At 40.9% G+C, this 15067-nt stretch overlaps 1 long non-coding RNA gene across 1 annotated transcript in view; it reads left to right on the forward strand.

The window, feature by feature from the left end:
• The first annotated feature begins 10498 nt into the window (after nucleotides 1-10498).
• Nucleotides 10499-15067, forward strand: part of LOC309701006 — a 115397-nt gene continuing 110828 nt past the window's right edge. The window contains exon 1 of the long non-coding RNA XR_014274835.1: nucleotides 10499-10538. This is a non-coding gene — a long non-coding RNA (uncharacterized lncRNA). The remainder of the gene's footprint in view (nucleotides 10539-15067) is intronic.

Raw genomic sequence — 15067 nt, forward strand, 5'->3', positions numbered from 1 at the left:
GAGTAAATAACTTACATTATTTCCGTTTTATTTATTATCCGACTCTGAACAGTGTTTTATTTGGAAAAAGACTGAATTCTCTCAGTTACTTCAGTCTATGACTGACTCTTGACGCATGTCAAGATACATTAGTTAATATTAAACCCACAAACTAGCAAAATTAGTAAAAAACAGATGTCTTTGGAGGGTTTCTTTGCAAAGGAAAAAAGGCCCAGTGAGGAGACAGAAGAAGAGTCTATGACAACTACTAAGAAAAAGAAAGCTGCATTTAACAGACAACAAGTGGATATATTGCAACAAGTGATTCCCATGCACCAAGCCCGCTCTGCATAATATATGTGGAGACCAGCTCTCCAATGAGGCAATGAAGCCTTCAAAACTGCTTTGTCACTTGGAGACATTAAAAAACAAGCCTTTGGACTAGTTTAAAAGAAAAAAGCAGGAACAACAGGGACAGAAGCCATTACTGAGGGCCTCCACAACAACAAATACAAGTGCACTGAGAGCATCATACTTGGTGGCTAACCGTATTGCTAAGGCTAAAAAGTCATTCACTATTGGTGAAGAATCGATCCTTCCTGCCACTAAAGACATTTGCTGTGAACTTTTCCCCTTAATATTGGTATGATCCCAGCTCAGGCACTGAGCGAGGGGGCGGGGCAGCTGCTGCCTGCGAGTGCGCTGTTGGAGAAGCGCAGCGAGGCAGACAGAGAACTGAAGTTTGACCAGGTTCCAAAGGAAATCATTCGTACTGTACAAATAATGTAAATATGACGGTGCATCACAAAAGATTGATATCAAACTGATCACTTGACCCATATTACGTTACTTGCTCTTCAAGTGAATCAACAAAAGGTGAAATGAAAAGCCGAACAACAACAATGCTGTTTCTTTAGAGAGTCTCAGCTTACATGTGTGTTTATTTCATATTTTCAGTTGTTTCCCTCCACGGCTAAATAAATCGGTTTCAGTTATGCACTGATATACAAGACTGGACATAAGGAGCTTCTTTCAAAGAAAAACTCTGGTAGATGTTATTTTATATATTATGCTTTGTATGTTGTTCAGTATATTTCTATGCAAAACAAAAGGAATTTCAATACACAGCAGTACATTCACAGTTGAAACCAGATATTTACATACACTTTATGGAAAACACAAGAACATTTTTTTACTGTACAACATCAATTTAGAGTAAACTTGTTTTGTTTTGCATAAATAAATATTGAAATATATTTTGAATTAGTTAAAGAGAGAGAGCTGTCTCTTTTTTATCACTTTCACCAAATTTAGGAGCACATATACACTAAGTTTATTGTTAATTAATAAGAAAACTCCAGACGATTCCATTCTGAGCTGAAGAAGCTTCTGATAGGTTGGTGGCACACCTGTGGATGCATATAAGGCAAAACACAGAGCCTGTTTCTTTGACATGGGAAAATCAAGAGATGTCAACCAAAACACCTGGAAAAGAACTGTGGAGCTCCATAAGTGTGGCTCAGTTTGAATACAATTTGGTGCCATTTACAATTAAGAAATACAGACAGTTTCTCTCTTTACTCTTAAAGTTAACAAATATGTTTTTTATATTTATCAACATAAAAAATAAACATTTAGTCTGATTTGATGTTACAATTAAAAAAGTGTTTTTGTTTTTATCTGAAGAGTTTGTAAATATCTGGTTTCAACTGTATATTTGATGATGTTGGTGTTTGGTTTGATTGTCAGCACAAAGAGGGAGAGAGAGGGAGGGAGAGAGAGAGAGAGAGAGAGAGGGAGAGAGAGAGAGGACAGAACAGAGATGAACAAGAGCAGGTGAGACACACATGTTAGTCAAATGGTTGTTTACCAAAAGTATCAGCGTATCATAGGTCCTCATGTATCTCGTACCTAGTGTTTCTTTTTAGGTTTGTTATTTTTCAAATTCTATATTTATTAAGTTTTGCAGGCTTGTTTGTACAACAAGGTTAAATAATTATCTAAACTTTTCTCAATCTAAATAGTGGACTTTGGTAGAATTAAAAAATAAGTGTAGTGCAGGTCTATGATGATTTTTAGTGCTACTATCATCTAGCTCTGATTCTGGTTCTGTCTTGGTTAAATCCTAAGTAGTCCTGCTTTTGAACTGTTGTAGTCCTGTTTTAATTCCGGATCAGTTCTGGGTCTGGTTGAATTGGGGTTTAGTCCTCGTGTCTTGATACAGCCCCGACTTCGTTCTGCCTTGCTGCTTAATTAAAAAACTACTTTAAGGTGTCCTGCACATGTGATATATTTTTCCCTATATGAATATGAACTCAAAACAGAGCCAATTAATCTTTCAGTCATTTCTTCCCCCCCACCCCCCAAGTCCCAGATGCATACTACCCTTTAGGGCTAAGCCCCGGGTGTATCAAATGTCTGCCTCTGCTCTGCTCTACAACAGAATCACAAAGGTGTCTCCAATAAGCTGCAGAGATGATTGTTGTTTTAATTTTTTAACGGTACACAAGCAAAAAATTAGAAGAGAGGTCATGAAGTTTCTTACTAAACAGTAGCGCCCTCTGCAGTTTGTGTGTGGAAGTGCAAAAGCTTACAGCACCTGGTATTCCCAGGCGGTCTCCCATCCACGTACTGACCAGGCCCGACCCTGCTTAGCTTCCGAGATCAGACGAGATCGGGCGCGTTCAGGGTGGTATGGCCGCAAGCGAAAGGTCAGCTCAGAAACGGCGTTTTTATACATGCTGTAATGACACATACACGCTTACGTTTTTGTTTTCTATATTTAAGTTAAAATGTCCAAACGACAAAAATGTTGGACTTCCAAATCGACCCAACACACCGTGTGCTCTCTGTCACTTTAACACTGTGCTGTAATCAACGAACATGTCTTCTTATCGTGATGTTACTGCGGGAAAAGCATTTTTGCAGCTCAATTTGAAGCTGCAGTTAATAACGAAGGTTTGCATGTTGTCGCTGTAACATATGAAGTTTAGCACAATAATATAGATCAAACTGTGAGACATTTGCCACCAATAAAAGGTCTTTTTCACAGCTTTGCTTTCGCTTACGGCCATACCACCCTGAACACGCCCGATCTCGTCTGATCTCGGAAGCTAAGCAGGGTCGGGCCTGGTCAGTACTTGGATGGGAGACCGCCTGGGAATACCAGGTGCTGTAAGCTTTTGCACTCCCACACACAAACTGCAGAGGGCGCTTCTGCTCCTGCTTGTGCTAAGAGGCATGAGAAGTTAACATTTATGGGTGATAAAATCCTTTTTCTATATTTTTAACATGAGAATATCAGTTTTCCATCTTGTGTTCCAGAGTAATCGGACAAAAGACAAACGTAGAACAAGGAAAAAAGAGGCCAAGTGTCTCACCTATAAAACAAAATAGAATAGAATAGACTAGAATTCAACTTTATTGTCATTGCACATGCACAGGTACAGGGCAACGAAATGCAGTTTGCATCCATCCAGAAGTTCTTTAGTGATATAGATATATTACAATATATATTAGCAATAATATAGATATGTGAGTATATTACAGAAATGGGTCTATTATGGTATGTTATAATGTACACGGTATGAAGTATGTTGTGAATATTCTATAACTATAAGTATGTACAGGCTGTAGTGAGTACAAGCTATGTACAGGATATGAACAGGATATAAATATGAAAAACTATACAGAATATGAAATAAATAACTTTACAGAATCTGGGATATACAGCTATACAGAAATGGGAACTATGCAAGTTGTAAACAGTTGTAGGATTAAAGATTATCGAATGTACAGAATGATTATTTACACAGAGCTATACAGTAGCTGAAAATTACTGTTTTCTGAATAGTCTCACACAGATAAACATTTGCAGGGAATACCTTTTCCTTCAAAACAAACGTCACAGACTGTGTTTTTCTTGACTGATTGTATTTGAGTAGAAACTCAGATTAAAATGGCATGAGTGCTCATAAAACGATTTAACTGTAAAAGTAGGTGTAGTGGATCACTTTGCATAGATGTAGATAAAAGTGCAGTAAGCAAAGACTACAGTGGTCATTGAGCAGCTGTTCCTATAATGTGAATCTGGGATAAAGGCAGAGATTATTTGTTTGCCTTTGTTTCCTGGTTCTTTCTTTCTTATCCAAATGGAAAAAGAGAGCATAAAAGTACTGTTTACAAGCAGCTTATCTACCTCATTGTGCCCACTATCATAAAATCTTGGTTGACTGAGCACTGAGCCATCTACCACTCGAAATTGAACCTGTGTGGGACAACAACAAAGTCCAGTATACTAAGTTTCAGTAATGTGCAGTTTTTTCTGTGGAAGATGTAAATCTAAATAGATGTCCTATTGTATGCATAATATACCACTGAAATGTATAAAACAATTTCTAAAGACAAATTTCAATTTATTTTAGATTTTCTCAAATCCAAACAGCGCTAAAAGCATACACACAGTCAAATATTTTTCATACGAGGTGCTGAAGGTTCTGCAATGTTCTGTCAGTGCGCCCCAGGGCAGCTGTGGCTACAATGTAGCTGCCATTACCAGTGTGTGAATGTGTGTGTGAATGTGTGAATGACTGAATGTAGTGTAAAGCTCTTTGGGGTCCTTGGGGACTAAGTAAAGCGCTGTACAAATACAGGCCATTTACTGTGCGTGTGTTTATGCTCAAGTGTATGAATAAATTAGTCAGTTTGAAACAGTTGCAATTTAAACAGTAGAAGAGTGGCACTATATTTATATATTTATAAAGAATTTCAAAGAACAATTAATTGATGGTCAAAGCAGGTTTATTTAATTAATATCCAGATTTCCAATTAGTTCCGAATTGATTCAGCAGCAAATCACATCACCAGTCACTTCAAGGCTGTATGTATTATTGTAAGGTAGACCCTACAATAATACATACAGAGAACCCAACAATCATATGACCCCCTATGAGCAAGCACTTTGGCGACAGTGGGAAGGAAAAACTCCCTTTTTACAGGAAGAAACCTCCGGCAGAACCAGGCTCAGGTCGGGGCGGCCATCTGCTGCGACCGGTTGGGGTGAGAGACTGAAGACGTTTGTTGTAGGTCTGATTGAAGGACTGATGTGATGGTAAGTTGTCTGCTGCTCCGCTTTGAATATTGAGAGATTAGTTGATGGATTTCAAGCCAAATTGTGCCCAAGTTTAAGACCACATTCATTGGTTGTTTTTGTTGATGTTATTGTTTTGGGCTTTTTTTCCACAAGAATTTCTAGCTCCCCTAGAATTCTGGCCACCCAAACGATGATTGCTGCTGAGAGAGCACAAGGTTTTGTCCCCCTGTACTATTCATGTCAGTGCAGGGGGTTCTCCTTGAGAGGCCAGGGTGGAAAAAGGGATGCTTCAGAACCTCCAAGGGTGTTATGCGCTGATTTGCATCCAAGGCCAACATTTCTTTGATTAGCCTTACAAATAATGATTGGCCATTTTCCGGTCCTCGCCTAACCTTTAGCAGTTGTTCGAGGTCATCGAGACACTTAAGTTTTATATATCGAGTTTCTTTAGATCGATAATGTGTCTCGTATTGAAATTGTTCTTGGGTCTTAAATGTCCAGCGCTGTTTGTTGTAGTTATCCTCGATGAAGTAGCAGTCAGTGTACAAGCCAGACTCTAGGAGATGATCTGGTAGCTGACCCTGGGTTTCAATTATGAATTTTAAAACATCATAATCGTCTTCCCCAGGATAGAGAGGCACCCCTGTAGCAAGCTCCACAGCTACCAGCCCCAGAGACCACATGTCGATTGCTTCGTGGTATGGAATGCCAAGCATAACCTCAGGTGCACAATAACCAGTTGTCCCCACACAGTCACCAGGAATCACTGCAGAAGCAGGACATGCGAGGCCAAAGTCTATGAGTTTGACTTTGACGGGAGACTCACTGCGGTTCACAACCATGATGTTTCCAGGTTTGAGGTCAGCATGCACTATTCCCACAGAACCCAGGTGGAACAGAGCATTTGCAAGCTGATGCAAAATTGGCCTGAGTTCTCTCATTGGGAGACCTTGGTTATTCCGGTCCCCAATGTAGTCCCACAGGCTTTGGTCGAGCAGTTCGAAATTCAAGCAAATGCGCTGTCCATCGAGGAAATAGTCGTTCCATTCCACAATGTTGCACCTGTCTGGATCCAAGCGTCGTAGCTGCTCCAGGATGAAAATTTCCAGTTTTGCCTGGAGCAGAATTTCAGGGTCGCTCTTGTTGACTTTAATAGCAACAGTTTTGTTATTTTTTGTATCGCGACATCTGGTTACAACACCAAAGCCTCCTTCTCCAAGGAAGGCCTCTACCACGTGGTGATCTCCTAAAATGGTCCCTTCCATTATTTGAAGATCATCTTCAGAGGCAGATGGGTTGGCTGAGGTGTTGATGTCTCCTTTTTGAGGAAATTCAACTGAGTTTTGGAAACTGCAGCTGAATTTTTGCGATCCATGACTTTTCCAGCTTGAAGGCTGCTGAGAGAGCACAAGGAGTTCTCCCCCTGTACTATTCATGTCAGTGCAGGGGGTTGTCCTTGAGAGGCCAGGGTGGAAAAAGGGATGCTTCAGAACCTCCGAGGGTGTTATGCGCTGATTTGCATCCAAGGCCAACATTTCTTTGATTAGCCTTACAAATAATGATTGGCCATTTTCCGGTCCTCGCCTAACTTTCAGCAGTTGTTCGAGGTTATCGAGACACTTAAGTTTTATCGATCGAGTTTCCTTGGATCGATAATCTGTCTCATATTGAAATTGTTCTGGGGTCTTAAATGTCCAGCGCTGTTCCTTGTGGTTATCCTCGATGAAATAGCTGTCAGTGTACAAGCCAGACTCTAGGAGATGATCTGGTAGCTGACCCTGGGTTTCAATTATGAATTTCAAAACGTCATAATCGTCTTCCCCAGGATAGAGAGGCACCCCTGTAGCAAGCTCCACAGCTACCAGCCCTAGAGACCACATGTCAATTGCTTCATCATATGGAGTGCCAAGCATAATCTCAGGTGCACAATAACCAATTGTCCCCACACAGTCACCAGGAATCACTGCAGAGGTGTTACATGCGATGCCAAAGTCTATAAGTTTGACTCTGACTTGAGACTCACTGCGGTTCACAACCATGATGTTGACAGGTTTGAGGTCAGCATGCACTATTCCCACAGAACCCAGGTGGAATAGAGCATTTGCGAGCTGATGCAAAATTGGCCTGATTTCTCTCATTGGGAGACCTTGGTTATTCCGGTCCCCTATGTAGTCTGACAGGCTTTGGTCGAGGAGTTCAAAATTCAGGCAAATGCGCTCTCCATCGAGGAAATAGCCGTTCCATTCCACAATGTTGCACCTGTCTGGATCCAAGCGTCGTAGCTGCTCCAGGATGAAAATTTCCAGTTTTGCCTGGAGCAGAATTTCAGGGTCGCTCTTGTTGACTTTAACAGCAACAGTTTTGTTGTTTTTTGTATCGCGACATCTGGTTACAACACCAAAGCTTCCTTCTCCAAGGAAAGCCTCCACCATGTGGTGATCTCCCAAAATGGTCCCTTTAGATATTCCAAGCTCATCTGAGCCGAAGGATGGGTTGGCTGACATGGTGTAATGTGTCTGTTTGCGCTGTGAATTGGTGAGAAACAAAACTGAACTTGTTTTGGTTTCTCTCGTAAATTGCTCTCAAAACTTCTCAAAAGGGTTTTAGTTGCTGCAGGTCAACGTCCGTTAAGCATAAAGTAACAGGTGAGCGCTTCTATTTATAGGTTTTGGATCAAAGCAAAGTTATGACGTCAGAAAGGATCAAAGCAAAGTTATCACGTCACAAGCGATCGAAGCGATTCTAATATGTGCGCATGCGCACATATGAGAAGCGATCGAAGCGATTCTAATATGTGCGCATGCGCACATATGAGAAGCGATCGAAGCGATTCTAATATGTGCGCATGCGCACATATGAGAAGCGATCGAAGGGATTCTAATATGTGCGCATGCGCACACACGTGCTTGTTTGTGTAATATTGTTCACAGTAAACTTGACCCTAATCAATTTAATATCAGTCAATCAAAGAAAATGTTAGTTTTGGAAAATTTTAAAATGACATAACTGACAGTTAAAACATTTTTTGTTCATGTATTTGTATTTGTATTGTCTTCGGGGTTTTTTTGCATACCACGTCAAGCTTTTCTGTATATAGTCATGTCGTAGATTTCGGAGCAAACAAGAAATTGAATTGGATTTTAATATTGCAGTGCTTGGATTTCGGATTTGGTGCTTAAAACTTCTTGAAACTGTAACCGTATTTCATTCACCACAAAGAACTATCTGATTGAATAGTTTTCTTATCAGATAGAGAAATAAAACGAGTCGCAAAGTCTAAAAGCAACATTTGTCTGCCTGGGCTGTACCTCTGCACGTTAGTCTGTTTCAGTGTGTGACCCCCCACCCCCTCCCTGATCAGTCGGGGGTGAGTGCGCTAATGTGCCTGGAGGCCGTTTTAATGAGTGTTTGCTGGAAAACGAAAAATACAAGAAGGATTTGTACGTTTTCACAACGGGGGAGTTTGCGTAAGTACTAGTAAATAATTTTCTCGAGTGTGTACGTTACACATGTTATTTGTTTAAAATTGGTATTATTATTTTGCTAGCTAGCAAACTCGCGGGACAAAGGATTGAAGTGCACTCAGTGCGATACAATACGGTGGCGCTATTCTAACAGTTAGTTATTGCAGGGTAACTTGTAGAATATGCTGTGAATTGAACCAAGATTACACAGCAGTAGCAGTAATACGAGTTACTTCCCTCAAGTGAAAGCGTTAAACGTTAGCCCGATGCTTAACTAGCCAACGTCAGGCTTTCTGATTGAAGGCTAAAAGCGACGTTGTCACCAAGTAAACAGAATATTGATGATATTTTTGTGTATCGCTGCAGCCTTTTCAAGTATTAACCTGGTGTCTTTGGGAACAGCTTAGGGGGAAATGACGGTAATATGACTGAACCATATGGGAAGAAAGAATAGGCACTTTTTGTGCTAGCGAAGTTTCCTGGCTTTCATTCAAAATCTGTTTATCATTAAACAATTGAAACATAATGGCTTCGAGCTGACATTGAGGCCTGTGGGGCACTATCAGCCACTGAGACAGTAGACAAGTGACTATTTCACACTTTAAGGCTGCCTGTTTATTTAAGGGAGATGAACAGTACATTCTAACTGTACATAATAATATCAATGATGATAGATTAAATAAATGGGTTTTTGAAAGACGCTTGTGCATTTTTAAAGTCTAAAGTGTTGAATTGATCTGAGTATGTCATGTGTTCAAAGCCTCTCCCAGTCAGTGCTGTTCTCTATGCCTGTCTTACTCTACATGATGTTATTAGCACAAACACTTTAAAGGTGATAATTAGGTCTACAACAATAACACAGACTGCAATGTAGTTAAGCGTCTTACAGTTAGTTTTGAATGAATGAACTTAAAAAACAACACAAGCAAAGATCTGTCTCCTCCTGTTTTTTGTGTCACATAAGAAAGAAGCATCAATATCTGATGAGAAGACTTATTAATTTGGCCTTTCACGTGGTCTTACTCAGGTGATGCGAAGTGAAATATGCATCCTTTTTATGGTAATGTGCTGGAAAATGTTGAAAATGGACATTAAACGTGCTTACAAAGTGCTTGAATTTGACCCTGAAAGGTGTATGAAGCCAGAAAAAGTCACACTTGGAGTAAAAACCTCTCATAGCAAGTTAATCATATTCAATTGATTTGATGCTTTCAGCACAAAATTTAGCCACACAGTCAGGACAGCGTCTGCTTTACCTTCATCGGTAAACGTGTTTATGCAGTACATAGTAACAGTGTGGCTGAGTCCTCTGGTTCAAATCAGTTCCAGTACATTTGGAGATGTAAGTCTTAACCTTTCACATGCATCGGGAAGGAAAAAACATTTAATCTTCACAGTACTGCCGAAGTGCAGCGATACATTGTGAAGTGCACATTTGCATTTGTCATACAGTACCGATCAAAAGTCTTGAACCACCCCCTTATTTTTTCGTGTTTTGCCAGGTCAGTCTGTGTTAACGGTGTTATTAACTGCATTCTTCAACTAAAGAAGTGAGAACAAATGATGTGGGCTTTTGTTTTTTTGCAATAGGCTGCAAGTAAATGTGTACAGATACAATTTAAAATTGGTTCTTTGTTAAGTTTTCTGGTCCTTTCCGTGACTTAGGTGTCTGTTTATGTTTGAATGTTTCAGAGATTAGTGTGAAGGGTCTTAACAGACAAAAAGTGGTCAAATACAAGCCCTGGATTAAAAATCAGAAACACTTTAAAAAGCCTGGAGAGCTATTCCTTAATACCACGTTAAAGATTACAGGGAAGTCCGGATCCCTGGAAGCAAATGAGGGATGGCTCAAGACTTTTGCACAGTGCTGTACATGTCATGTTCCCTGTTTTATAGCTCAGCTCAAACTGACACGTTCTCACTAACTGCTTCTCATTTTCTCCACAGTAAACTTTGACCATTTCCAGATACTGCGGGCCATCGGGAAAGGAAGCTTTGGAAAGGTAATGCAGCCTCCATTTTTCACGCCACTTGTATATTGTTTGCCCTTAATTACCCACCACGGTCGTCATCTCTAAAGAATCAGTGCAAGCGAAGCGAAATGTGCTGGGATTACACTTTAGTTCTCGTGTGCTGCTGTTATTTAATAACAGTTATAAATGCAGCTGATGTAATTATTTCTATAAAGTCAGTTAGAGGAGAGCCGATTTCTATTTCATCTCACTCAATCTAGGTGGGAATTTTGACCCCACGTCTCAATTTAATTACACAGCAGCAAAATTCTGCGGCTCTATTTGTCATCGCGCTCAACGGTTGGGCTGAAGGCAGGAGGAGAACTTAGTGTGTGTGTGATACACAATTGGGGCTGCAGAGATTGGAATAGTTTACCTTCATTTGAAATATCACTGCCCTGTGCACATTGTCGGCTTTAAAATTCAAACTTAAAGAGTTTGTAAGTAAACTGGCTGAGATGAGACAGACGATGCACCGGGTCCTCGTCTGAGTGCTGGCTTTCAGTTGTGCTGTTTCTCTTGCCCAGCCATGCACACACAGACACTGTGCTACACTTACACAGTGAGACAGATGCTCACAGAGACGTCCAGATACATTTTGTCCTTGCTGGAGGTCATCTTGTGTTTTTTGGCCCACTGTGGCCTCACACCGAGCTCCTGCTGTTTTTTGAACACTTTAACAGCACCAGTCTTTAGCTTCCTGTTGAACACACTTAAGTGGGGGAGGTGTTATTATTAGTGGTAAATGATTTGTGTATTTGTTGGATGCACCTCAGAGCAACAGGAAACATGACACGACACGCTCCAGTAACCTGCAGTCTTTACAGTGAGGACACACAAACATTAACCCTCTGCTCCTTACAGAAACTCTCTAAATCCTGTAAGTTTCTTGACTGCCACTTGGAAAGTTGAAACTTCAGCTCCCTCCACAGATTTTCTACAGTACTGATGTCTGGAGACTGACTAGACCACTCCGTGATCTTATAGCACTTCTCCATTAGTACATACTCAGATCAGCTTGCTGTGACTCATTTTCCATTACAATCAAGTACCACCTAATGTGCGTGGGGTCATTACAGCAAAGCGGCCCGATGTCCATGTTGTCATTTATGAGCAACACGAATGCCACGACAAAGGAAGACGTCGCAGCGATGATGTATCTGTGGCTTTTTGTCACACTTGGAAACCACGGTGTTGTGCAGCTATTTGCCTTGTTGCAGGGTTTTAAAAAAACTGCAGTTTTGATTTTAGTGAAAGACACCGTCTCATGACTCATTGAGTGCCGCGACTGACAAGCCAATCCGTGGCCTGCAGTCTGACGATGTCACATTTCCTGACTGCTTGGAACCCCGACTAAGTCGTCCTGTAGCTCACATCATAATGTTTCCATCTCTCTGCTTGACTGCAGGGATGCTATTTTTTGCATCACACTCCTATTTCAAAAGGTCAGTTAAAGCCACATAATTTCGTTTCATCTCCCCACAGCACTTTCTCCAAAGTCTTCCCTGAATCATTTAGATGTTCACTGGCACTTGAGATGGGCCTATACATGTTTCTCCTTGAACAGGTAGCTACCCTATGTTAGCCTAGCTTTCTATCACTGATGCTCTGTGTGTATGCTGCTGCCTCTCGTCTCGTGTTACTTAAAAAATTAACCCCACAGCTTCAATAACCGTATCTAAAAATCTCTCAGTGAAAGTTACGGTTGAAGGTTTGGAAACATTTTGGGGTAGCCAGTGTTAAATAGAGACAGTGCCACATTCTTTATCTAGTCATTGTAATGAAAGAAGCACATTAAAAACTATATGAGAGTTTGCTTTTAACAAGCATGTAATGACTCTACTTAAAAACTGAAAGTAGCATTTTGTGGATGTTTTCCCTGCTGCCCGATCCCATCAGTCTCTTAAAGCATCATTTTTTTATGCGCCCTGGTGTGACAGAGGTTTCATGGCGCTACAGGTTACCTGAGCACATCAGGTATATTACGGTTGAAAACAAGTGCCCGGCCTTCCAGTGGGTGGTCGACCCCTCGTGCACAGCTCAGGAGTCTAAACGACCCAGCAGTTATGGACATGTGTGTTTTTGGTGTGCTGTCCCTCCTTCTCCCTGCTTGCAGGTATATCTGTGTGTGTGTGTGTGTGTGTGTGTGTGTGTGTGTGTGTGTGTGTGTGTGTGTGTGTGTGTGGATGCCGGCGTTTCTGAGAGCCTGGTGGGTGTGGCCCTGCCAGGTGGTTGGCCACACCTGAAGACCATCACACAGCTGATCAAGCCTTGTCGGAGGAGCTACTTAAGAATGCGGTGGCGCTCTCTCTGACGCTGGATCATTGCGTGACTTCACGTTAGTCTCTCGGCCAGTCAGTACGGATAGTCTGCCGCATTGTATGTGTCTTACGGCTGCCTGTTTGTTATCTCCCCAGGAGAAGCGTGGAGACGAGAGGGCAGCGAGCACGGGGTGCTCAGACACTGAGGAGCGGAGACAAGGAACACTAGCACTGGGAAGAGGACATTTCACGGGAGTCGGGAACGCACTGCGGATTTATTGTTATTTTCCATTCACTGTAAATAAACGCACTGCTTGCATTCAGAGCTCCGTGCCTGGCTCCTCCTTCCTCACATCCCCACGGTTGACGCTGGACAACCGTGACAAATAGCTGTTCTTAGATTCATTATTAGTTCAACATTGACAAATAGTAGTTGACTAATATCAGGAGCCAAAAAGAAAACAAAAAACAAACTAAATCAATATTTCAGACGCTGAAAATAAATTATTACGGTCGTTTAAATTTGCTGTCAGCAAGTTAGGTCTAATACATGTAGTCAATCTAATGAATCAATATTACATGTAAAAAGTACAGAACTGAAAATGAAACTAAAATATAACGGTAAATGAACTGGTTCTTGTATAAAACCTTTCTACTCTCTACAACTTGCCTCATTCATGCACTCACTTTTTTCTATGCTTTTTCTCTGTAAGTGCTTTCTATCTAACATTAATACGCATTCATCCTCCCGATGGATGCATCGGAGAGCAACTTGGGGTTAGCATCTTGCCCAAGGATATTTGGCATGCAGGCTGGAGCAGAGGGGCATTGAACCAGCAACTTTCTGATTAGTAGGTTTCCTGCTCTACCTGAGCTACAGACACCCCAATTTGTGGTGTTCTGGAAACAACACGTTCTCATCCCAACAGGTAACGATGCTATGTGACAAATCATCAGTATGTGTAAATGTGTTTTTTATTCTGATCATGAATCGCTTTGTAAAACAAGACCTGATAGGGTTAAGGTTAAAGTTATGGTTAGAGTTAATGTTAGGGATAGGGCTGGAATGGACGGCTGGAGCCTCTCCTCCAAGTGTGTGTTACTGCCGCGATCAGCATTCTGTTGTATGCTTTTCTCTGTAAGCGCTTCGAGCCTGTACTTTTTTGCTTTAGCTGAGTAATGAAGTTGAATCAGTACTTTAACTTTCACTGGAACAATAGTATTTTTACTTCTACTTAAGAATGTCTGATCTTTTGCCAACTCTGGCTGTCTCTCAGTCTTGGAATACCCACTTGTTGTCCAGCGGTGTCCTGGGAATATGGGAACTAGACAGACTGGGGAAACAATGGGAGGAGACACAAAGATGGAATCACTTTTACCATCTTTGATGTATTTGCTGGTCGTCTTATTTCTTCTATTTTGCAAGCACAGTGTTGCAATCATTGTCTTTGTGGTACAATGACACAGGTAGAATGCAGGTGTTTTCATGTAACACGATGCCAGAAAGATGAGTAATGTGTTTTGAAGAGAAGATAAAACATCATGTTTGAACAAAGATAAGCAGCAGACACGTCTGTGTGTGAGTTATACAGGTTCAGTAAGAAGGTAATATGTCTGCAGAATTTGTAATTCTTATGAAGATATTGCTTGTACAATAAATAAAATCCCTTTAACTTCTTCTTCTGGAGAGTGTCTTTATATATTTAGTCATTTATTTAGCCTTTATTTAGTACTAACTCTAGTCGGGGATATATATCAGAGTTTACTTTCAGATATGAGCATTGTGTTTCCTGTGGATGAATGAATGAATTATTTATTTATGTATTTTTTGAAAGACTGGCTCATGTAAAATATCTGAAAGTATGACACAGCTCTCCTGTTACACTTTATGGACTCCTGAGCTTCACCATGAGGGCCTGTCTTTATTCACTGAAATGCACTTTTATAATGAATTCACAGTAATCACTGACACCTTCAGAGCATTACATTCATTAAAGACGTCTTCTACACCTACTCTTCCAGACGACCGACACATACTTCAACCACTGCAGGTTAACCAGCCACTCATCAGTAAAGCAAAAACTAAATGTAAATGTCCTCATGTGGAAAAGACTGAAACACAACTCCCACATATCACTAATGTAACAGATCCATTTAGGGAGAGTGAGAACACTAGGCTGGATGTGTTTTAATGCAGGAACATTCATCATGTCTTGAGTTCAACAAATCATTTACATTGAATATGTGAGCTGGATGGTT

This window comes from Aulonocara stuartgranti (assembly GCF_965226115.1).
Source record: "Aulonocara stuartgranti genome assembly, chromosome: 23".
Classification (NCBI taxonomy): domain Eukaryota; kingdom Metazoa; phylum Chordata; class Actinopteri; order Cichliformes; family Cichlidae; genus Aulonocara; species Aulonocara stuartgranti.